Source organism: Puma concolor, chromosome B4 (genome assembly GCF_028749965.1).
Source record: "Puma concolor isolate L17-30 chromosome B4, mPumCon1.1.hap2, whole genome shotgun sequence".
Lineage (NCBI taxonomy): Eukaryota > Metazoa > Chordata > Mammalia > Carnivora > Felidae > Puma > Puma concolor.
Window position 1 is genome coordinate 120,340,775 of NC_141673.1, and position 22,631 is coordinate 120,363,405.

Sequence of the window (22,631 nt, forward strand, 5' to 3'; positions counted from 1 at the left end):
CTAGTAGCCTCTATTCTATTTTTTTTAAGTTTATTTATTTATTGTGAGACAGAGAGCACAAGCAGGGGAGGGGCAGAGAGAGAGGGAGAGAGAGGATTGCAAGCAGGCTCCACGCTGTCAGCGCAGAGCCCAACACAGGGCTCGAACCCATGAACCGTGAGATCATGACCTGAGCTGATATCAAGAGTCAGGCAGTTAACCGACTGAGTCACCGAGGAGGGGCACCTACTCTATTCTGTTTAATATGAATTTTCCTGTCCTAGATAGCTCATATAAGTGGAATCATACATTATTTGTCCTGTTGTGCCTGGACTATTTCACTTAGCATAAAGTTTTTAAGGTTCACCTATGTTGTAGAACGCATCAGAACTTCATTCCTTTTTATGGCTGAATGATATTCTTCTGTATGTACATAGTGTATTTTCTTATCCATTCCTCTGTTGATATGTACATTTGGGCTGTTTTTGCCTTGACTATATATAGTAATAATGCTGCTGTAAATATTGGTGTACAAGTTTCTGTTTGAACCCCTGTTTTTAATTCTTTTGATTATATACTCAGACATGGAATTGCTGGGTCATATAGTAATCCTGTGTTTAACATTTTGGGGAGCTGTTGAACTGTTTTCCACAGTGGCTGACCATTTTACATTCCTACCAGCAGTGTATGAGCCTTGCAGTCTCTCCACATCCTCACCAGTACTTGTTATCTTACATTTAAAATACTACTTTTTTAAAAATCGTAGCCAACCAGCATATGGATGAAGCGAAATCTCATTGTGGTTTTGATTTGCATGTCCATAATGACTACCGATGAGCATCTTTTCATGTGCTTCTTGGTTGTTTATCATCTTTGAAAAATGTCTGTTCTAGGTCTTTGCCCATTTTTAAATTGGGTGTGGTTTTTGTTGTTAACTTGTAGGAATTCTTTATATTCTGGATATTAATCCATTATCAGATATATGATTTACAAATATTTTCTCCCGTTTTGTGTGTTTTCTTTTTACTTTCCATACAGTGTCATTTAATGTATCCGATTTTTAATTTTTATGAAGCCTAATTTATGTTTCCCTTTTGCCGCCTATGCTTTTGGCATCATAATGAAGAGACTGTTGTCAAATCCAAGGTCATGGAGAATTTGCATGTTATCTTGTAAGACCTTTATAGTTTTAGCTCTTAAATTTAGATTTTTGATCCACTTTAGGCCAGTTTTTCTATATGGTATAAGGTAAAGGTACGACTTCATTCTTGTGGATATCCAGTTTTCCCAGCACTGTTCGTTGGAAAAACTATCCTCTCCCCATTGAATGGTTCTGGCACCTATATTGAAAACGAATTGCCCGTATATGTGCGGATTTATTTCTGGCCTCTCTATTCCATTGGTCTATATGTCTAGCCTATACTACAGTGTGCCAGTACCACTGTTGTAGTTTTATAATAAGTTTTGAAATTGGGGAGTGTGAATCTTCCAGCTTTGTTGCTATTTTCTTCTTCTTCTTTTGACAGTACTCAGTACTCGTCATGATAAGTGCACTCTTTAATCCCCATCATCTATTTCACCCATCCCCCCACCCACCTCCCCTCTGGTAACCATCAGTTTGTTCCCTACAGTTAAGAGTCTGTTTCTTGGTTTTCCTCTTTTGTTCCCCCTATGCGTGTTTGTTTTGTTTCTTAAATTCCACATCTGAGTGAAATCATAGGGTATTTGTCTTTCTCTGACTGACTTATTTTGCTTAACATTATACTCTCCAGCTGTATTCATGTTGCAAATGGCAAGATTTCATTCTTGTTTATGGCTGAATAATAGTCCACTGTGTGTGTGTGTGTGTGTGTGTGTGTGTGTACCACATTTTCTTTATCCATTCATCTATTGATGAACTCTTGGGCAGCTTCCATAATTTAGCTATTGTAAATAATGCTGCTATAAACATAGGGGTGCGTGTATCCCTTTGGATTAGTGTTTTTGTATCTGATTTTTTTTAAAAGCTAGGGTCTAGGTAGCTGTGAGTAGCTGTTTACAAAGTCAACCTGTATAATCTGTTGATTCTCACAAGCAAATTAGCCATTGGACCCCCAAGAAAGAGTAATGTTGGTGATAGTATTTTTTAAGCTTTCCTCTTTAAATAGTTAAATCAGATAACACTTCTTCTTTGAAATATTTTAATGTGTTCTGGTTCTATAGACATCTTTATTTAATCTTTGTTTCTGCTAATCTCCTTCTTCTACTGTTTTATAACCTGTAAACTCCTGGAGGTTTTATGGTGATGGTTTTGCTTTTCTGCAGATAATATGAACAGGCAAGGTCAGGAAAAAGTGAATTTGTTTCTGTTAGATTAACTGTGTATATTTCTAGAAGATTTTGTTGGCCAGGATGGTCTCAAACCTCTAGTTGGAAGAGAGCAAAAATACAGACCATCAGAATAGATCTCCAATAGCTGGAAGTAAAAGAGTAGTTAAGCCTTTGCAAAAGGTGATATGGTTGTTAAAGAGCTGTGACAGTTTATTTTTTAAAGTTTATGTATTTATTTTGAGAGAGAGTGAGCATGCAAGCATAAGCAGGAAGGGGCAGAGAGAGAGGGAGAGGGAGAGGGAGAATCCCAAGCAGGCTCTGTGCTGTCCATGTGGAGCCCCATGAGGGGCTTGAACTCAGGGAACTGTGAGATCATGACCTGAGCCTAAACCAAGAGTCAGATGCTTAACTGACTGAGCCACCCAGGTGCCCCAAGAGCTATATAGTTTATACTTGTTTTTGCCTAAAAATACATAAATCAGAAAAAAGTTAATTAGTAGCGCTTTGACTTCTAGCATGCAATATTTATTTATTTGTCTCCAGTTTTGAGTGTCATAGTCTTTCAATATTTTTTATTCCTATTGCCCTTTAGGTGTTTATACTATGGGCATTGAGTAGCCTTTTATTTAATCTTTTTAAATTTTTTATTAAAAAAAATTTTTTTAATGTTTATTTTTGACAGAGAGAGAGAGAGAGAGAGAGAGAGAGAGAAAGCATGAGTGGGGGAGGGGGAGAGAGAGAGGGAGACACAGAATCCGAAGCAGGCTCCAGGCTCCGAGCTGTCAGCACAGAGCCTGACGTGGGGCTCGAACTCACAGATGGCGAGATCATGACCTGAGCCGAAGTCGGACGCTCAACCGACTGAGTCACCCAGGTGCCCCAGCCTGTTTAATCTTAATATGCCTTTTGTAAGTGCTAGGCTGTAATGTCTGTTTTCCTGAAAACATACAGGGAGATAAAGTAGATTTTAGATTTTTTTTTAGGGTTTTAAGAGTGAACACTGAACCCTTATTAAGTACCTTAACATTTATTATGTACCTTATTTAATCCTGACAATCACCATATATCACATATAAAAAATGTGTTTTTGAGGAAAACTTGAAGTTCATTTAACGCTGAATCACCGTGGCAGGACTTAAAGCACATCTGCTTCTTCCATGTGTCTTCTTACTGTCCACCAAGAGCCAGATGGGGCATTTACTCAAGCCAAATGGCCAATCCGTTGTCCCTTGAATATATGGGAAGTCTGAAGTGTTTTCATGTCTGATCTTGTTCATTTTGCCTCAAATGCCTTTCTCATGGCTTGTCGTTTATGTAATTCCCACACTTCCTTCAAAATTTGGCTCAGGGTTTATCTGCTTATAAAGCTTTCTCTGACCTTAGTGACCCTAGGTGAAACTGATGTTCCCAGTTCAGGGTGGATGGTCTTGCTTTCTGTGGTCTTCTCCCCCCGCTTCTTTTTTTTTTTTTTTTTTTTTTCTTTTGGACTCTTGCTGCCTAGTTACCCTCAATTCCAGTGTTATTTATACAGATCTGTAATCCAAAGTCCTTGTGTTTTTCAGAATCCAGAAGTCTTCAGATTTTAGAAATGTAAGATGATGCAGGTTCTGGGACAGCACCCCGCTATCAGTAATTTCTGCTGACAATGTATGAATATTTATCCTATAGGGAATAAATAAAAGCTTAGAAAGAGCTTTGTGTCAGGTCATGGAAGGGCAGATTTTGCCATTTGGTGAGTTACAAAAAATGTTTTGACTTTCAGGGTTGTTTGAATTTCAGAAGTGTCAATATGGGATTATAGATTAACTAATTTTTTAGAAGTATGAACCATATGTTGTAAAAAAAGTAGTGATCGTATGACTTTATGATTTTTTTGCTTAATTCTTTCCCTTTACTTACAGAAATGATCAGTTCCCTGATCAGCTTTCAAAGGTGACCTATATGTATGTATTTCTGTATTTATCTGCCTATCTAGTATTATTAGCTGACAAATGCAAACATAGCTCCTAGGTTTCAATTTTTATACTAGCTCCAATTATCCCATTTTTGACCAGTGGTAGCCTCTTCAAGTTTTCAACTGAGTCCATGAGACATGAGCCTGTGTGGTTTTCTAGCTCATCTTTTATGTACATTTCTTGCCCAGGACCTTAGAACAAGCCATTTCTCTAAGAAGTCCTGCTTTCTTTTAGTGGTGAATGGTATTTTGAGATCACATCTGGATCTTAGGAGTGTTCCTTGCCCCTGGGTTTCAGTTGTTTATGATCCTTTTCATATTAACTTTTTTTTATTTTGAAATAACTTTAGACTCACAGAGAAGTTGCATGATAGTGTAAAGTTGTCTTAGAGTCTTCACCCACATTTCTTTCATGTACATCTGAAGTAACCATAGGACAGTTGTCAAAACCAGAAAATTAGTATTGCTACAATATTACAATTGAAGTATACGCTGTGTTTAGGAATGATTGATAAAAGCTTGATTATAGTTGGACCTTGAGTCTCTGAGTCTTTATTTATGTATTATTACTTATTTTTGGTATGTGCTTCTGTGCAGTAGCTCTTAACTAATAAGATCTATAACTCACCTGGGAACTTTTGGACATCAGATGCCTGAAACTTTTCCTTCCCCTCTCCCAGAATTTTTCAGAATCTCAATATGGGGATAGAATAGTATAGGTATTTGGGGATTTTGCTAGAATCCTGTCTGTTTCAACAGCTTAACGAGATCATTCAGGAAGGAAGCATTTTGTGTTTTGCTCACAATTGGTGATAATGACCCTTTGGTTCCCAGGATGAAAGTTAATCTTTTTGTTTTGTTTTAAGTTTATTTATTTATTTTGAGAGAGTGAGCCTGCGCTGGGGAGGGGCAGAAAGAAAGGGAGAGAGAGAATTCCAAGGAGGCTGTGCACCTTCAGTGTGGAGCCCCATGTGAGGCTCGAACCCATGGAACTGTGGGATCATGGCCTGAGCCGAAACCAAGAGTCAGGTGCTTAACTGACTGAGTCACCCAGGTGCCCCTAAAAGCTAATCTGTCTTAAAATGATTCACATTTGATGCTTCTAGTGCCAGAGATTCCTATTATACTTAGAACCGTCCTTCAACATTTATTAACACATTCAAAAAATATTAATTGAGTACCTTCTAAGTGCCAGACATGAGGAAACACCAGTGAAAAATCCAGACATGGTGTGGTCTGTGCCTTCATGGATATACATGGATAATGAGAAGTACAAACAATTGAACACATAATTTTAATAGAATGCAATGAATATTATCTTAGGAGAAGAGTGGGTAGCTGTGAAAACACAGAACAGACAGACCTCACCTAGTGTAGGGATCAGGGAATGTCTTCCTGGGAAGATTGTTTTTAGTCCGGTAGGAGTTAGCTAGGTAGAAAGAAGAATCTTCTGGCAGAGGGAACAGCCTTAGTCTTTGAATATGCCTAGTGGCTACAGCTAGAGAGAATTTCTAGTATCTTACTGGAGAAAAGAGTACAAGACCAAGGAAGGAAAAAAATCTAGAGGTGAGCAGCAGCCTTTATTGAATCTTTTCAAAGCATTCGGGTTTTCATAGAAATAGCAACTCTCATTTTTACTCCTGTTTCATCAGTTTGTATATCATCTAAGGTACATAACCACAGTAATACAAATAAAACCGACATAAAGAGGTGTGCAAAAACAAACTGGTTGTGTTGAGCGTGCATCTCATTTGGTGGGAGCAGAAATGAAGTGGCTAGAGACTGTCTTCCCAAACGTAAGAGTTGAGTTGCCATGGGCCCAGCCAGGGTTCATACAGCAGGAATTGAGGATTTTGGTTTGTCTGGCAAGTCATTTAGGCAGAGGTCAATTAAGCCAGTGTGTCCTATAATTATAGTTTGGGAAATAGATGAGCTCATTGAGAGACATGAGAGAAAAGAGCCAAGGTCAGAACCTTAGGGAACACCACCAATTAAGGAAAAGATAGAGGAAGAAAAATCAGCTAACGATTTCAAGAAGAACTAGTTAAAAACAAGCTTTCCAGGAGACTTTGAATCTCATCCTATTTAGACTCTTAGCAGTCTCGCAACTTTGTTTATCTGTGTTTAACCTGGCTTTTGGCAAACTGATTTTGCCCTGAAAACCTTTTTTCACTTAACTAATTCATATTCTGCGTCCTATGGAAGAAGTAGGAACAGTTTTTAGGAAACACTGCCACAGGCAGAAAGGAACCAGGAAGGGATTTAGGTGGGGTAGTCATACGATTAGTGTGTAGTTTCAGAGATTGTTTTTGGTAGTCCTCTGGAGGCGGGATTCCAGAAAGGAGTGGGCCAGGGTGTTTGGGAGACCAGCTAGACGCCCTCGTGGTAAGCCTGGAGAAAGCTGATGGGGTCTGAATTTAGGCAGTGATAGTAGGAATAGCAAAGGGGCCGATTCACACGTTTTAGTTGAAAAGACAGGATCTGGTGACAGATGTGAGAGGTAAGGGAGAGGGAGTCTAGGATAGCTGGTTTCTGTTTCGGTGACCAAGGGGATGGATTGTGCCACCATACTGCAGATGAGGGACACAGAGCTGGTGTGGGTTGTGATGGGGACATGATGAGTCCAGTTTGGGACATGTAGTATAAGGTATCGAGGTATACACACTTGACAAGAGTTTAGACGTGAGATGGGGGCTTGGGAGAAAGGGTGGGGCCAAAGAGAGGTTTGCAGGTAATTCATAATTATAAAATCATGGGTCTGGAGGATGACATCATGGAGGGACAGCATAAGAGATGAGAGGTAGAATTCTAATGTGGACAGGAAGGAAGCCCATCTTAAGAATACTAATAACCATTACTTACTAGGGGTCTGTTAAACACTGCTTTAAGCATGTTACATATGTCATTGTATTTCATACTAGAACCCCCGTGAGGGCAGGTGTTAGTATCTCCGTTTTATAAATGGATGAGCTGAAGCTCAAAGGTTATGCCATTAGCTCCTGGTCCTACATCTGGTAGATAGCAGTTGAAGAGGTGAAGTCTGTCTTACTGCAGTCTAGGCTCCCTTTCCAGAAGGAATGGTCAGAGAAGTAGGAAGAGAACCAAGAGAACCATGGCAGGGTACCCGGGATGAGAGACCTTTAAGGAGTTGTTAGCAGGGCGAGACGTACTGAGAGATGAAGACAGGATTCAGAGATGCCTTTGGATTGAACACAGCGTGGTCACTGATGCTGCCACAGCATCGAATGGGGAGCTGGTTTGTTGTGGGATGTCGTCAGCACGATGGATTTATTGTACCAGCTTCCCAAATTGTGTTTTCATGGACTCTATAAATGCTAGCCTATGACTTCCGGAAAGAAGGAAAAAGCAATCACCTTTTTAAAAATCAGATGATAATAAAGTCAGAATAAGGCTTTTGTGAGAAGTCTTTCCTTCGTGCTCTCGTAATTTACACGTACCGGTGTTTGGGAAGATGATGTAGTTCTGCCGGTTAGTTATTGCTGCTTGGACAGGAAAGGGAGGGGGAGAGCGTGTTTGCGGCTCACATCACTGCAGAGCTCTGGTAACAGCGCTCCGGTGCTGACGGGAGCTGAGTCAGAGAAGACATACACACAGACTGTGCCCTGAGCCGTCATGGCCCAGTTCAGGATTTTCGACTGTATGATCAACCACAATTGGAGCTTATTGTGCAATCTGTATTGTGCGTGGAGTGGTCAGGTTTGTTTGATATATATATATGTACATATTTGCTTTTTAATTCAAAACTGCTATAATGTATAAAGCAAAAAAAAAAAAAAATCAGTGAAAATGCTGGTTATAAAATCAGTATCTTCCTGTAACAGTGAAAAAGTAGTCTTTTAGACGTTACTTTGTGTTGAAATACTAGTTTAACAGGGCACATCTCAACTCTAATGATGTGAATTTCTCTAAGAGAATTACATGGACTCTTCAGTTGCACAGATGAGACTTTGTAGAGCTTTCTGTGGTGGGGGAGGGGAAGTTGGAATGAATTACTTAAAAATAAAACCAGGAAAAAATTAAAGCACTAGAATCATAAAACAAAGTAAATGTTGTATATTTTTGGAGACATTTCCCATTGTGTTTATAGTTAGGTAGGCAGGATTTTGGAATGAGTTGCTTTTTGGCTAGTTTTTCATTTTTCATGAAATATGGTTGATTTCTTTTACTGTGGGATTAAATGGAAGTTCCTTTTTGGACTTAGTTTGTTCCTGAACAGGCTTTTAGGAAATAGTTATTGTGCAATAGAGAAACTTTGCTGAGTATGTTTTTTTATGAGAGTTGCCATATACGTTTGAGTTTTCTTCCCTAAGAAGCAAAAACTCTCTATTTCTCCTTTCAGCCTCAGTCAACATTGTTATTATCAGGTGCAGGCTGCTTTTGTAAGTCGCAAATAGCTCTGCACGTATTCAGCATAATAGCATCTCTCACAAAATGGAAAGATACTGGATGGTAGCTTTGTTCTAGTTATTGGTGAATCTTTAAAAACTATGAATTACTTACCTTACAGGGTTATTAATCTCTTTGTGAGTGTTGGCCTTCCTTATTTAAAACTGTTCTTTAGTATTGTTTGAAATTTAGAAGAAAAGCTAAATTTAAAATATTGAAAGCAGTGAATGATAAATGAAATGTCCATCCCCCACCCCTCCAAACACAGCATCATTTCTCAGTTCTCCCATAAACACAGCATGAACAGAAGTTTATGAGACATGAATTTAGTTCTAAGTGGGACTTGTGGGTCTCCAGTACTTTTCTTTATGTCCTATTCTCTCTGTCCTGGAATGGTGAAAAGACTTTTTCATAGTTCAGGTTGGGCACAATAGACTAATGTATCAGAAATTAGAGATGGAAAAGGTCATGTAGTCTATATTTCTTCCAGTGTAAGATTGATCTCTCAGTGCACTTTCTAGTTCTCTCCTAATGGATTTACATTACCGTAAAAATATGGATTTTGAATGGCTACTTAGAGAATAAAAGAAGATAGATACTTCAATTATCTTAGCATGTAAAATTCATAATATCAGGAACCTACCAAAGCTGAAACTTAAAAAGCCCAAACCAAACTGAGTGGTTAGTAACTGGTTCACAGCTCTTACTGGACTTATTAGTCTCATCATCAGAAAACTTCCTAGTTTCAGGTCTAGGACCTTGTCAGGATTTTGGCTAATCCCAAAAGAATATTTGACTTGCGACAGAATCCAAGGATGAGTTGATCCAGTGAGCCGGCAATACAAAGTGCTTTTGGACGTGCTGTGGCCCGGGGTTCTGTAGGCTTGCTGTTGCAACTGCTTCAGGGCAGCAGTTGATTTTATTTGAGTTTATTTTCCCTGTGGTTTAGATCCAACAATAGGCCATTTGGTTGCTGGCGTCACTGAGAAGAGTTTGCAGAATTTAGCGTAAAGTGAGAATGGCATGTGACCACGTCTCCTGGGACTTTATGCCACCCCTTAAAGTATTTGATGGAGGTTACAAACTCCGTGATTTGGTGGCTAGGCTTCGGGTTCCATAAGAGTGAAGAGAGTTGAGGGGCGCCTGGGTGGCTCAGTCCGTTTGAGCGTCTGACTCTTGATTTCGGCTCAGGTCATGATATCCTGGTTTGTGAATTCTAGCCCCACACCACAGTCTGTGCTGATGGTACGGAGCCTGCTTGGGATTCTCTCTCTTCCTCTCTCTTTGCCACTCTCTCTGCCCCTCCCATGCATGTGTACACTCTCTTTCTCAAAATAAATGAATAAACTTAAGAAAAATATTTTAAAGAGTAAAGAGAGTTGAAGAGAGCCAGGTGTAAGACAGCAGGCACTGGTGGAGACTGTGGCAAACTGGAGAATCAGTTTCAGGAGACTGATACCATGTCGGACCTCTTGTTGTCAATCATTTAGTTTTTAAGGGAAACTTTAAAATTAGCATCTTGATGTGAATTCATCCTAATTTTTAAGTGCTGGTGACTAATTCAAGTTTTTCAAAATACCGAGATCTAAGCAAAACACATCTGCAGCCAAATGGGGCTTAAGGCTTCCCATGTATCATTTCTGGTTTCTAAGAAACTTCAGGGCAGCAGTTGATTTCATTTGAGTTTTACTATTGAAGCTAAGTGGTGGAAGGATGCTGCTGGAAAGTTTATGATATAGTTAGGGAAATGTAGGAGAGAAATAGAGGAGTAAAGGAAAGGGCAGGGTGAGGAGTGAGGGAGGCCGACTGAAGGAGCAGCAGACGAGATAAATGATATGATGGGAACAGGAGGGTGCCTCAGTGGGCACGTTTCTCAGTTGACACTTTGTTGGCATACTGCCGGGAGAGTTCTGATTCGGGGTCTATTATTTGTTAAATACTTGTACACTGCTAGAGGGAGGCAGTACAGATTTTAGTGTCCAAGAACTGGATCCAGTGTCCAAGGCCCAGTGCATCCCTGGCTGGTGGCCCCAGCATTACTCACCTCTGCTTCCTCATCTCGAGTAGTACCTTCATCACAGACTGTTGTGAAGGTTAAATCAGATGACCTGGGTCCAGCATTTAACCCAGGGCCTGACACAATAAGTGCTTGACAGTGCTTACTGTAATTATTAACATATTCTAGGCTGGATGGTAACATATATAGGGGTGATATCGTTTGAGATCCATATTGGAAATAAAAAGATGGGAGCAAAGAGGTCTGTTATTTTAATTTTTAAAATTGTAAGCTAAGTGCAGAGTCACTTACAAAAATTGGAAAATATGAATTAAAATTGATTTACCTAGTTCAGTTACTCAAATACAACTCTTATTAATATTTTGGTATGTATATTGCAGTTTTTTTCCTGCCCACATAGTGTTTTTTTTTCCTCTGTGCTTGTGTAGTTTACAAGTTGTAATCATAGTATACATGCAAATTGTGACACAGATGCCATATGGTGATGTCATTTTTAATGGCTGCGTGATATTCTAGAGAATATATATATATATATATATATATATATATATATATCTCTAATGTAATCTTAATGTATTTAATGTTTATTATCTATATATTATTATGTACTTAATATTTCATATATTACACTATTAATATATTTAATCATTTAACTGTTGCCAAACTTTTAAATTGCTTCTAGTTTTTTTTTTTTTTTGCGATTATAAATAAAATATGGTGAGTATCTTTGTGATTAAAATTGTTTTCACTGCTAGGATTACTTGCATATAGGATACCATTTCAGAAGTGAAATTACTGGGTCAGAGTGATAATACTTTTATTTATTTGTTTATTTTTTAGAGTGATAATACTTTTTTTTTTTTTTTTTTTTTTAACTTTTAGAGAGAGAGCGCGCGGGCAGGGGAGAGGGGCAGAGGGAGAGAGGGAATCTCATACAGGCTCCCCGCTCAGCCTGGAACCCAGTGCAGACCTCCATCCCACGACCCTGGGTTCATGACCTGAGCCAAAAATCAAGAGTCATGCTCAACTGACTGAGGCACCCTGGCGCCCCAAGAGTAATAATACTTTTAAAGCATAACTTTTATAAAACACATTTCTATATTAAGAAAATCTTAGAGAGTAGAGTGTTCTTAGACTTTGTGAGAGATGAGTGCATTTTAAAATTTTATGGATGATAATACTTTGCATTCGCACCACACCATGAGGAAAAGAGGACCCTATGTTTTTCTCCTTTCTCTGCCTTGGTATATGAAATTTCAGCTGTTCTGATCAGTATTTGGAACCAGGGCTGAACGTTTGGTGGTGGTGGAGCTCAGTCATACAAAGAAGTTTGCCATTAAGGTTTCATGTTTGGGACATAACCAATAACCCATTTCTTGGTTTTCACTCAAGACCGGTGACAATCGATCTTGCCCGGCCCCTTATCTAGGGACCTCAGAAGGGATACTGGGAGGTGCCAAGCATGGAAGATCCTGACATATCCTTCTTTTTATACATGTGCAGAGTGCCCACCCCGCGGTACACACTGGAACGTGGCCCCCATTCAGAGCCCCCAAAGACCGCCAGAGTCAGCGCAAAAGTCCAGGGCCCTATGTGATTCGTTCCCCTTCCTCCATCATCTCCATGACCTTGTTTCTACTGACATTTCTCTGCTCCGTTGTCTCTAATCACACTGCACTCCTTGCTGTTTCAATCCCAAGGCCTTTGCTTCCGGTTCCCTTTTCCTGAAATGCTTTACTCCCAGACCCCTCTGCACGGCATGCCTTTTCACTTCCGTCAGGGTTTTACTCACACGTCTCCTTCTCAATGAAGTGTTGCCTTTAAATTCGTTGTAAAGTGTTACAAAGGGAAAAATAATCATACTGTTAAAGAAGATACATTTCTTTCTTTGAAAGAAGGTTGTAAAAATGGTTGGAAACTTTATTCCTTAATAGAAATAGTCATTCTGTGTTAAGTCCATTTCAGGGAAGAAGAGCCAGATTGGATTCCTTGAGTTGGAAACTGGGAGATAACCATACTGATGACTCAGGTGTATATTTTTCATCTCCTCCTCGGGGAAACCAAATGGAAGACAGAAAGAGAGTCTGCAGAGACCTTTTGTGCTTCCTTCTTGAAGCTCTTTCCTCTTCTCCAGCTCCTCTCTTTGCTCCTCGATTGTTAAGAAGCAGTTGGTAGCCTACGACAGTCTGTTCCTTCCAGCTGTTAGAACAAGCTGCTGCTGCTAACACCGGTCAGAGGAGGCTTTCAGTTGATAAGCTAGGAAATTGGGAATAGGCCTTTTGACACTTAAGATACCTTAAATTCTTGCTAGTCCTAAGTGTGATCCACAGACCAGCAGCATCTGTGTGGCCAGGAAGTCAGTAGGAAATGCAGACTTCCAGGACCCACCCCAACCCTATAAAGTCAGAATTTGCATTTTAACAAGATCCTCTGGTGATTCTCCTACACAGTAAAACTCTGCCTTAAATGATGGAAAGAACTAAATGCTTATTTGACTGTTTTTCTATAAATATTACTTTACATTTTATCTTCCTTTAAGAATTAAGGGAAATGTAAGGTATTATAGGGTTATCACTTACTACGTGATTTAAATTATGTTTATATAAAAATTCTAAGTGGTTAATTGCTTCTTTTTTTTTAAATTTTAGAGAGAGAGATTGAAAGGGGGAGAGGGGCAGAGGGAGAAGGAGAGAAACTCTTAAGCAGGCTCCACACTCAGCACAGAGCCTGACATGGGACTTAATCCTATGACCCGGGAATCATGACCTGAGCCACAATCAAGAGTCAGATGCTCAACTGACCGAGTTATCCAGGCGCCCTACTTCTTTGTTTTTTGTTTTTTGATCAGGGAGCCTGAAAATGAGGGCTTCTCTTTAAGGATGCTAATGGCTTGGCTTTGCTAGGCAGAATGGTATAAATTGACTTTTTTCTCGGTTTGACCTCCAGGAGAACCCTCTCTGCAGCTGTGTGGCATGCTTTGTGAGTCATCTCTTTCCTCGTTATGCTCACTGCTCACTTCCCTACGAACGAACGGCCTTGTACTGGAGATGCGTAGTTGCGATCAGCGGGGAGTAATGCAGGAGAAACTTGCTGGTGGGCAGGGTGAAGATGGGATTACAGAAACGCTTACATGTGTAGGGATATGACTAGCATTGCTGCAATGCAGAGAGGGCTGATTTTCCATGCGTAGAGTTTACAGGTGAGATCGGGGTGGGGCGTGGGGGGCTAGGAATTGAAGGAGCAAGGCGTCATAACCACTGTGAGGTGAATTATTGGTTTAAGGCACAGGAGGGAAGAAAAATACCTCTCTGCCCTATGACTAGCTCCGTAACACCAAGCTTCCAAAATGCTGAAAGATGTCACAAGGAGCTTTAGTTCAGTGTTTCGTTCTGTTTTGTTTTAAAGAGAGATAGAGAGTACCAGTGGTAGAGGGAGAGGGAGAGAGCGAGAGAGCGAGCGAGGGAGAGAATCTTAAGCAGGCTCAATGTCCAGAGCAGAGCCTCATGTGGGGCTTGACCTGGGGCTTGGATCTCACAACACTGAGATCATGACCTGAGCTGAAAGGAAGAGTCAGAGGCTGTCACTTAACCGACTGAGCCACCCAGCTGCCCCTTAAGTTCAGTGTTTTGTGAGAGATAAAAAGAGCTAACGTTTAGTGGGTACTTACTATGTGTCAGATATTTTACATAGTTAGCCTCCTTTAAATCTTATAATAACCCTATCGAGATGATATTGTTTTCACACCCCCACTTTACAGGAAGCAGATTAAACATGGGGATAAGTCACTTGCCCAGGGCCGCACGCAGCTCAGAAGCTGCAGACCAGGATGCAGCCCAGGGAGTCAGACTCTGCAGCCCTTGCTTGCTCTTAATGCCCGTGCTATTCTGCCTCTGTCCTGAAGGGTAGAATGTGGTATTCAGTGCATCAGTTTTTAAAACTGGTAACTCTGAAGCTGCATTAAGAATGTAAATGACAGGGGCGCCTGGGTGGCTCAGTCAGTTAAGTGTCTGACTTCAGCTCAGGACATGATCTCACAGTTCATGAGTTCGAGCCCCGTGTCAGGCCCTGTGTTGACAGCACGGAGCCTGGAGCCTGCTTCGGATTCTGTGTCTCCCTCTCTCTCTGCCCCTCCCCCGCTTATGGTCTGTCTCTTTCACTCTCAAAAATGAATAAATGTTAAAAAGAAAATTTAAAGAATGTAAATGACAAAGGGTGCCTGGGTGGCTCAGTCGGTTGAGCGTCCGACTTTGGCTCAGGTCATGATCTCATGGTCCATGGGTTCGAGCCCCACGTCAGGGTCTGTGTGGACAGCTCAGAGCCTGGAGCCTGCTTCGGATTCTGTGTCTCACTCTCTGTCTCTCTCTCTCTGAAAAATAAACAAACATTAAAAAATTGTTTAAAAAAAGAACGTAAATGACAAAAATTATATATGTACATATTGTTGGTTGATGGCCAATATAGGAAGCAGGGGACAAAAGGAGACTAAAAAAGGAGGAACAGAAGCACAGATTGGGGAGAAAAAGCTTAGGAAGTCTGGAATGAGAGATACTCGGTACTAAGGGAGAGAGAAAAGGCTGAACACTAAGGGTAAGACAGGTAAGAAAACACAAAGAGGGAGAACTAGGTTCTGCAATAGCTATTGGTGGTCGTGAGTGTTAGGTGCCTTTTGTAATGTGGGTTAGTTAATGTCACTTTCTTAGGTCTTTGCTCTGCTACTGAAACTCCAGCATTGCTAATATGCATATACACGTGTGATAATACTTCGAGGTGGTGACCATGCTATATAAGCAATGTAATTATCAACTGAGCCTATGTGAGCAAAGCTTAATGTTGAAATAAAGTTTTAAAAAGTAGCGTCATTAATTTCCTATAACAATACGCATAATTGCTTCTGAACTCAAAAGTGGTTAGGTTTGAATAGGAAGCAATTAGATTAAATAGGTAGTTCCTATCCATGGTTAACCCTGAGCCAGCTGCCTCTGGACCTGTAACCAGAGGGGCCAGAGGCAAACTCTGTCCTGCCCCCTTTAGCCTAGATATTCAGCCTGGGAGCTCCAGTTGATGGGCAAACTCGGGTTTAAATGAATAAGAAAGACAAAATGGAATTCTCTGAAGGAAAAGACTGATTTGTAAATGACAGACTGAATAGTCTGTGGATAACTGGAATGGCAGACTCATCTGTTTGGACTTTTTGATGATAGTTGGGCTTGATTACAAGGAAAAAAAGCACTGAAAGCGTGAGCTTTTGAATGCTACCTTTCCCTGCCTTTGGGGGACCCATTTGCTTGAGAAGTCGGATGGTCTGGTGGTAAGAGAGCTTTGGACTGAGAGTAGAGGCTTCTGTATATGCTGTGTGCTCTGCCATTATTTGGTTGTGTGATTCTGTTGACTCTCTGGATTTTACTGTTCTTACCTGTAAGTAGATGATTCCAGTGCTAGCAAAAAAAAAAAAAAAAAAAATGATTTTTAGAAAAGCCAGATCTGTCTTACATGCTGCTATATATTTGAGGAATGAAATTTTCACTCCTGTGTTGTACTGTGTTTAGTCACGACTGAGAGGGGAACCTTGCTGATACAGGGTACCATCCATAGTGACTTTTAGTTTATGCCATGAATGGGAAGGTCTGTTATTTATTAAAAAAAATTTTTTTTAACGTTTATTCATTTTTGAGAGACAGAGAGAGAGCATGAGTGGAGAAGGGGCAGAGAGAGGGAGACACAGAATCCAAAGTAGGCCCCTGGCTCCAAGCCATCAGCACAGAACCTGACGTGGGGCTCGAACCCACGAACTGTGAGATTAAGACCTGAGCCGAAGTCGGACGCTCAACCGACTGAGCCACCCATGCACCGATAGGGATCTGTCATTTATTTAATAGAAACTTTACAGTAGTTGCTTTGAACTGTGCAGTAAGTACCTAGTTTTCCCAAGGGTGTCCAAATAGAAACAAATGTAGGAGCTACAGAATTTACTAGTTTTATCAACATAGTGCCTTAGAATTCTCCCTCTAAAATGCAATACGTAATACTCTCAAACTCTTATTTGAAGAATATAGTGTTCAACATTTTAGCTTTTAAAATGGGAATTATAGGGGGTCTTGGTGGCTCAGTTGGTCAAGCGTCTGACTCTTGATTTCAGTTCGGGTCATGATCCCAGGGTCTTGGGATCAAGCCCCGTGTCGGGCTCTGTGCTGACTGGGCAGTCTGCTTAAGGTTCTCTTTCTCTTTCCCTCTGCCCCCCTCCCCACTTGTATGCGTGCTCTCTCTCTAAAAATCAATCAATCGATGAAATGGGAATTATAAAGCTATATTCCTAATGTGAAAAAGCATCCTCCCAATTGATGGCCAATTTAGGGAGTACTGGAGAAGATGTTGCCTGAACAGGGACTAATAGGAGAAAGGAGAAGAAAAGGTGGGATAGGAAAGTGACAAGAGAGAGAAAAAACAGTTAAGAAAACAGGAAACTGCAATAGAGTCTCTGTTTTCTTTTCCTCTTGCGGGAAGGCCTCCTTCCCTTTATTTGCCCCTGTTGTCCCCACACCCCCTCTTGCCCCTTCACCCATCTCCCCTTTACAAGACCATTTCACCCATCTTCCAGCAGCTCATAGCTTCACCTGTCCCCCTTCTCTGCCTTAGTGAGATTTGTCGCTCCTGGGACCTTACTCCTATCTCCTGCAGGGGCCGGGGAGAGCCAGTGACGGACTGCCCCTAGGAGAGACATGTTTTTTCACCTGTCTCTGCAGATTCTGGGTTAGGCCCCCAGGATGCCGTTCTTATTCTGACTCTCATTCCTGAATTTCTCCACCCTGACTCTAAATGTTAAATGCTGCTTCCTGGGCTCTGCTGTTCTGTGGTCCTTACATCCTCACTGCTCCTGGAGAAGCCCAGATCTATAGCAGGATTCTCTGCTATTAGTGCTGGCCTGCTGCTCAGAGGAGCCGATCCTCCTGCCTCGGTCCATTCTAAATTGCCCTGGTAAATGCAGTGTCCTCAGGCCTTCCCGAGGAACACGGTTAGATGGTTGGTTTTCTGGTCTGACCCGTTAGGCCCATCTAGTATGCCCAGTTGTCTGGCCTTTAGAGCTGTCCCTTCCACCACAGTCAGCAGTTCTGGCATCTGTATTTCATTTAATATGGGATATCATGTCTGCCAAGCTTCTTGGAACCATCCCTGTAGTGTATCAGCCTTGGCTGTCTTATTCCCTGCCTCGGTGTTAAATCCTGTGTCAAGTAGAAGTGCCTCATCTTGGGGCGCCTGGGTGGCTCAGTTGGTTAAGCGCCCGACTTTGGCTCAGGTCATGATCTCACGATTTGTGAGTTTGAGCCCTGCATCCGGCTCTGTGCTGACAGCTCAGAGCCTGGAGCTTGCTTCGGATTCTGTATCTCCCTCTCTTTCTGCCCCTTGCCCTCTCTCTCTCTCTCTCAAAAATAAACATTAAAAAAAAAAAAAAAGAAGTGCCTCGTCTTTTTATTTTTTAAAGTTTATTTCTTTGTTTTGACAGAGAGAGAGAATGACTGGGGGAGGGTCAGAGACAGAGGGAGAGAGAGAATCCCAAGCAGGCTTTGCACCACCAGCTGTGGAGCCTGACTTGGGGCTCAAACTCACGAACCCTGAGATCATGACCTGAACTGAAATCAAGAGTCGTACTCTTAACCAACTGAGCCACCAGGCGCCCCTAAAAGTGCCTCATCTTAACTGTTATCCAACTTTATATTCTACCCCTCCCTGATCTAGCACCCGCACAACCATTCCTGCTGTACTCGCCCATATACCAGTATATGTTGGCCCATTGCTCTTTTGGCATATAATCATTTTTCTTTTCTTTTCTTTTCTTTTCTTTTCTTTTCTTTTCTTTTCTTTTCTTTTCTTTTCTTTTCTTTTCTTTTCTTTTCTTTTCTTTTCTTTTCTTTTCCTTCTTTCCTTCTTTTTTTAAAGCCTTATTACCAGAACCAGAGCAGCTTTAGTCTAGTGCTAATATTCCCCCTCTGGTGAAGCAATATACTTGGGAGTATTTTACCTGGTGCCCATGACTTCTGGGGTTTTCCCCATGCTGTCTGGTGGGAACTGGCACTCTTCCTATCCCAGTGTGAGCTGCAGGGATTGGTCTCTCCAGGTCTTGTCTCGGCCAGTTTCGTCATAAAAGCTCATTAGTACTCGGCTAAAGCCTGGGTGGGAAGGACCCAGAGCTCCCTCCCTGCTCCATTTTCTTTTTCGTACTCCTCCCTGAGAGCTCTGGCCACTGTGGCTTCATTGAACTTAGGGGGGCCCGAGGTGTGCCTTGGCCTTGATGTTTTCTTGTGTAGTACGCTGGGGCAGTAGTGCTCACTTTATTTCCATTTTTTTCAGCAATCACTATCCTTTGTTGTCTGACGTCCAATGTCTGGAAATCATTGTTTTATGTATGTTCAGATTTTTAGTTGTTTTAAGTGGCAGAGTAGTTACCTACCGCAGAAAAACAGGTTGCCTGCAAAATTCAGTGATTTAGAACAATAACATTTATTATCTGTGTTTCTGCTGGTCAGAATTCCAGGCGTGGCTTCACCGGGTCCTCTGTCCCAGAGTGTCTCATGAGGCCACCCTCAGGGTCAGCCAGAGCTGACATCATCTCAGGGCTTTTCTGGGGAGGGATCTGCTTCCAGACTCACTCACGTGGTTGCCGGTGGGATTCAGTTTCTCACAGGCTGCTGGGCTGAGGGCCTCAGTTTTTTGCTGGCTGTTGGCTGGAGACTGTCCTGGGTTTCTTGTCACATGCGCCTCTCCAGAGGACAGCTCACAAGATGGCAACTTGTTTCATAAGAAGGAGCAAGGGAGAAGAGCCAGAGAGAGTGCGGGCAAGAGAAAGGTCACAGTCTCTTGTAATCTAATCTTAGAAGTGACATCCCATCACATTTGCTGAATTCCATTCATTAGAAGCAAATCACACCCGAAGGGAGGGGAGTGTATGTAGGCATAAACACCAGAAGGTGGAGATCACTGTTCTCTTTCCTCTTTTGTCTCTCTATAGTTGGGGCTGATTATCATCTATTTCAGAATTGGGAAGTGTGTTGGGATCCCCCAAACAACCCTCTAGTTCGATGATGTGCTCAGAGAATGTAGAAGATTCCGCATATTGTAGTACTGAACTATGTTTCATAACAGCAAAGGACACAAAGCAAAATCGGCAAAGGCAGCCCAGAGAAAACCACACAAACTTCCAAGAGTCTCTCCCAGTGGAGTCGTGCACAGCACGCTGAATTCCTCTAGCATCACAGTGTGACTGTATGTGAAGTCGTGTCTACCAGGGAAGCTCATCGGAGTCCGTCACCTTCTGCCCAGCATGGACCCAAATCCCAGACCCCCAGAAGGCAAGCAAATGTTCAGCATAAACCATGTCGTCTGCATACACAGTTTAGGCTCAGTGAGCGACTTTCGTCAGTTAGGGAATGGTGGGAGCCCTCCTGTATCCAAATACTCCAATGACAATGAAGAACCAACCTTGTAAGCTGGCCTGTCTTAAGGATGGCAGTCTCTATGCGCAGGCCTCCTCTATGTTAACTCTTTTCTGCACAGGAGGGAACGGGACTTTATATTAAGCTTACCATAAATAATGGTGATCGGTCAAAATACTTTGTTAAATCAGTGATTCTGGGTGTACACCTAGTGGTGAGGGAGAAATGGTGCTTTTTTAGGGCCTTGAAATATAAGGAGCTTCATTCAGGCAGTAATCCTAATGGTTAGATCCTGACTCAAGTGTTACAATGCGTATTTTTCGGTAAGCTTAGGAAAAATGAAATTTCGGTGGTGCATTGATATACATCTGTTGCTTCCACAAATATTTATTGAGCACTTGGTTTTTACCTGGCTTCTGTGTTAGGTCTTAGCTATAAAATGCTGAGCATGTATGTCTTTGGTCTTGGAGATTATACTCAAGTAGGGGAGACAGATTTAAACAAGGAAACACAGAAATAAATCATTACAAATATAGCATTTCCTTTGTAGGAAAAGAAATATTCATGTTCTGTTCATTCAATGTACATTTTTCTATGTACCTGCTTTGTGCTACTGTTCTGGTGTGAACAAAACAGAATTCCTGCTCTCACGGACCTTATATTTTAATGGTGGGGGACTGGAACAGAAAATCAATCAATCAGTCAAACAAATGTGTTTCAGACTGTGCTAAGTGCTAGGAGGAAAAATAAAGCAGGATGGAGTGACAGAGAGACAGATAAGGTGGTCAGGAAAAGCCCCACTGAGCAGAGTAACTTCTCTGAATAGATGATGTGTGGTGGAATCCTGATTGAATTAAGGAAACAGGCCATATAAATGTCAGCACTCAGGTGGAGGGAACTGCAAAAGTAAAGCCCCAAAGATGGGAAGGAGTTCGGTGTGTTTGAGATTTGCGTGGCAGGAGCCCTTGAACAGGGGAGAGGAGTTAGGGAATTAGGTCAGAGTTCTATCCAGGACCAAGGTCATGGAGGGTCTGTAAGAGAAGAGTTTGATTTCCTTCCCAGTGTGATGGGAAGCCTACTGTAGGGCATTTAGCACGACAGTAACATAATCAGATTCATGTTTTCACAAACATAAACATTTTAAATAGAAATACAACAGTACACAACACAAATAAATCATAAGTACGCAGCTTGGTGAATTTCACACAGTGAGCACACCTGTGGATCGTTGTCCAGATCAAGCTATAGAAAGTAAACAGCTCCTTAGCAGCCTCTGTTATATCCCTTGTAGTCATCTTTCCCTCCTAGTCTAAAGATAACCACCATGTATTGGTTTGCCTGTTTTGAGTTTTATGAATGCCGTCACATTTTATGTACCCTTTTGTGTTCGACTTTTTTTTTTAACGTTTATTTATTTTTGAGAGAGAGACAGAGTGTGAGCAGGTGAGGGGCAGAGAGAGAGGGAGACACAGAATCCAAAGCAGGCTCCAGGCTCCGAGCTGTCAGCACAGAGCCCGACGCAGGGCTTGAACCCACAAACTGCAGTATCATGACCTGAGCTGAAGTCAGATGCTTAACCTACTGAGCCACACAGGTGCCCCTGATTTTTTCACTTAGTATTATCTTCGAGGTTCATCCATGTGTATTAGCTGTAAATTTTAAAAATTTCATTTATAGTAGGTCATTTTATGAATATACCACAATTTATTTTTCAATTCATTTGATGGACGTTTGGCTTGTTTCCAACTTTTAGCCCTTATAAATAATGGTGCTCAGAATATTATGAACATAGTTTTATATGTGTGGATTTCTGTTGAATCTATATCTAGGAGTGAAGATGCTGGGACTCAGGATATGTATATTTCATGGCCAAACTTTAACAGATATTATAAGCAGTTTTGCAGTTTTTCAAAGTGGTTGTACCAATTTATACTCCAATAGGCAGTATTTGAAAATTCTCATTTCTCTACATCCTTGCCAATAATTGATTGCCAGTTAAAAAAAATTTTTTTAGCCATTTTGGTGTATGTTTAGTAGTATCTTATGGTTTAAATTTGCATTTGTCTGATAACTAATGAGGTTGAGCATCTTTTCTTACACTTATTGACCATTTCAATTCCCTCTTTTGTGACGGGTCTGTTCAGATCTTTTGCCCCTCATTCACTAGCTCTAAGAAGTAGGTGAGTTACCTAATGTGTTTGAGTATACTGTTAAAAACCCATAAAATAGGACTAATGTCATCTAATTTTCAGTTTCTTTGAATAGTCTTTATTTGAGTAACAAAGCAAGTTAGTATCAATCCCAGGCCTTCATTTTTCAGAAATCCTTAAGAACTGCTTATTAAATATTTCACTCATTGACACTATCTACTCGAATATAAAGGTTTTTAAGGATGAGAGATCCAGATAATAGAGAATCAACTTTCAAAAAATAGGACTTGTTTGTAAGAAGATAGACTCTTGCTTTGTCCTGTGGAAATTATAATTATTTAGTCAAAATTTGATATACTTCTACAACAACAGTATCAGTATCATCAACA

At 41.2% G+C, this 22,631-nt stretch overlaps 1 protein-coding gene across 1 annotated transcript in view; it reads left to right on the forward strand.

Annotated features, from left to right (window-relative positions):
• The window catches only part of ARHGAP21 (Rho GTPase activating protein 21), a 137,790-nt gene that overhangs the window by 19,323 nt on the left and 95,836 nt on the right, over positions 1-22,631 (forward strand).